Source organism: Pipistrellus kuhlii, unplaced genomic scaffold, assembly GCF_014108245.1.
Source record: "Pipistrellus kuhlii isolate mPipKuh1 unplaced genomic scaffold, mPipKuh1.p scaffold_m20_p_2, whole genome shotgun sequence".
Classification (NCBI taxonomy): domain Eukaryota; kingdom Metazoa; phylum Chordata; class Mammalia; order Chiroptera; family Vespertilionidae; genus Pipistrellus; species Pipistrellus kuhlii.
Window position 1 is genome coordinate 78,555,970 of NW_023425515.1, and position 3,315 is coordinate 78,559,284.

Below are 3,315 nucleotides of genomic sequence, written 5' to 3' on the forward strand. Positions count from 1 at the left end.
ATAGAGAAACATATTGGATTGGAGAGATATTTTGGAAGTAAAATTATAAAACCTTAGGAATTTATTGGTGTAAATGGTAAGAAACAGGTATCCAGGAAGAGTTGTATATCTTGCAAAACAGTGTGCATGGTAGTGCCAACAAGTGGTTTGAGATTCAGGATATATAATTCAGGGGATTAAGATTCAGTGAATTGTTGAACAGGAAGTATCTGGAAATATATGTCCATCAGAGTGTTTTATACAAAAACCTGAAATTCATATATCAGATTAATATTAGGTATATAGATATGGATGTTACAACATATGGTCTTGATTAAAAAATGTGACAGTAAATAAGATCACACAGAAGATAAAAGTAGACTAAAAAGCAAACAAAACTCAGTGAGCATAAATTAGGGTCATGGGCATCAGGAATATCTAATGGGAGAGTGAAGAAAAAATTCACAAAGGGAACAAAGAATAAAAGATCAAAGAGGTTGGGAGAAGAGCCAGGAAAATGTCATATCAAAGCAGTAAAAGGAGTAATTTTCCAGAAGTAAGTAAAGATCAATGCTGCACAATGTAAGGATGAGGTCACAGTAGGACTGAAAAGTGTCCAAGGGATTTTTCATGAAAGACTGAAAACTGTCCAGTGAATATGAAGATATGAAGGTTAATTGTGAACATTGCCAGAGAGTTTCCATAAAAAGATTGTAGAGTGTTGAGAATGAATTGGATGGAAAGAAAATGAATGATGTTTGCTAAGACATGGCCAAGACCATTGGCTAAGATACGGAAGAGTACAAGGATAGATTGTCCCATTAAGTAACACAAATTTGGTAGGAGACTTTCCTTGAGTCCATAAACTCAAGTTTGTAATGTTCACTTCCATTTCCTTTTATGAACTATATATTTTCACATTAATAATTTAACTACTGTCAAGTTTTTATGAATTTGACTATGAAATTATTTATATAACACTCTTTCAAAATATATAATCTCTATTAGAATCAGCTCATTCATAGTAATATAAGTGATGCAATGCTTAACTTTGAATAGTAACTTAAATATGTGACTGTCTGCTTTTATTTTAGCACATTAACTGTCAAAGAATGACACAATTTCCATAAATATGTTTATTCTACTATACTAGAGGTCCAGTGCATGAAATCTGTGCACGTGGGGGGCGTGTCCCTCAGCCTGGTCTGTCCTTCTCGAAGTCTAGGAGCCCTGGGGGGGATGTCCGACTTATTGCTAGTGGGCCTAAGCCATCAGTCAGATATCCTTAGCATTGCCATGGAGCTGGGAGAGGCTCCCACCACTGCCACTGTGCTTGCCAGCTGTGAGCCCAGCTTCTGGCTGAGTGGCACTCCCCTGTGGGAATGGACTGACCATCAGGGGGCAGCTCCTGAGTTGAGTGTCTGCTCCCTGGTGGTCAACATGCATCATAGTGGCCACTCATTCCACCATTCAGTCATTTGCATGTTAGCCTTTTGTTATGTAGAAAAAGCTATAGATGAGTCTCCCTAGAACCATAAGAAATGCAAAAAAATCACTGTTAACTCATTCTCGAATTGCCCCCACTTAAAATCAATTTACACCTCCCCCCCCCCCGCCCCTGTGGGGCGTGTGCTGCACCTTGGGAACCACTGGGCTTGACGCTTTTCCTCTCTGAGCTTCATTTCTGAATCCATACGCATAGACCATGGGAATTGTAATCTCTTCTCCGCCTGCCTCACTGGGTTGTCATGAGGAGGTTCTGAGCTAATAAACCTAGAAATGTTTCATCAAGTAAGTGATGTCTAAACGTGAAGGGATTGTTAATTTTAAGCTCATGGGTACCCTTACAGGTGGCAGGTGCTGATTGGGGAAGGGGCAGGATTGTTTCCTGGGACTGTAACTATGGAAGCTTTGCAGAGGGCTCTGCAGGCCTTGGAGGGGCGGGCTCTGGCCAGCAGCCCTGTAGTGGTGGTTGTCCCTGGAGGCACTGGTGGGGGGCAGGGTGTTAGGGAGGCGCTAGAGGGGCAGCGAGGCCAAAGGGGGAGTCACTGTCAAACCTTCCTGCTTGGCACCATTCTTTAAATCTTACCTGGCTGTTTAGCAGCTCAGGGCAGGGCTCCAATCTCCTGGAGCGGGGTGAGGGCAGGGACAGGGTGGAGCCAGGCGGGCTAGGAGGGCCAGTTTAGCTGCTCCCCAGTGCGCTTCCTCTGTGGAGATGGCGCTGCTGCTGTTGGGGCAAGGGTCTAACCCTGAGGGGCTGCTCAGGTCTGCCTCCACCCGGTCTGGAGTTGTAGGGGGGAGAGGTGTGCCTGGCCCTAGGGGAGGGAGCCCAGTAGCAGCTAGCAGCAGGCCCTGGATCCATCAGGGGCCCTGATGGGTGGTCGCAGGTGTGCTATTGTTGTGGGAGCCCTTGGCGGGGGTGATGGGAAAGAGATCTGGAGTTGGAGGTGAAGGCTGCAGCTACTCCGGAGGCTGCCTCTTCTCCCTGTCTGGTCAGCCTCCCTGTCCCCTTAGGGGTGTAGGGGCTGGGGTAGGGTGTTTGTCTGTTCCCTCAGGGGGCTGGGGTAAGGTGTCCATGCAGGGGGATTGGAAGAGCTCCCCTTGGCATCTTCCTCTTCTTTGCAGCTCTGGCACCTGTCAGGCAGTCTCCTCAGGGAACTTGGCTGCCCCCTGCTGTGCATAAATTTGCAAGTTGGTCCTTATGGGGACATCTTCATGGACAAATTAGCATATTACCTCTTTATATGTATAGATATGCACAAATATGGAAGATTAAGAATATAGCAATTAATTTATGGTTTGTATTTTAAAAGCATATTTTAAGTTAATATAGAAGTAAATAAAGACATCATTAGTTACATAAATTCCAAAGTAAACAATAAAATAATTCATAATATTGCCTAGCTAATTTTGGAATGCAAACAGACAAAGAGAAAAAATACCCAGAAGATATTTTAAAAATTACATAGAAAACCTGCTCTTGTTCAGGTAACATTTACAAGAGCAGATAGAAAATTTATAAGAGGAGACCAGAAGTTGTTTCTAGAAATTTGGTAAATAATATTTGAAGAAGTAAACATTGTCGAGTTGCGTTTTTATGTTTTTGTTATTTTTTTAGTTGCATATGGCAAGCACATTTCCAACCTATATTTTCTGGCCATAATTTGTGAATTTAACAAAATTGCCCACAGTTTCCCTGGATTCTTCACGGCAAAAAAAAAAGAGCCAAGTGGTCTGGTGGCATGGTTAAGTGTTGACCTATGGACCAAGAGGTCACCATTCGGCTCCTGGTGGGTTGTGGGCTCGTAAAAATCAAAGATTCTTTCTTCATCATTG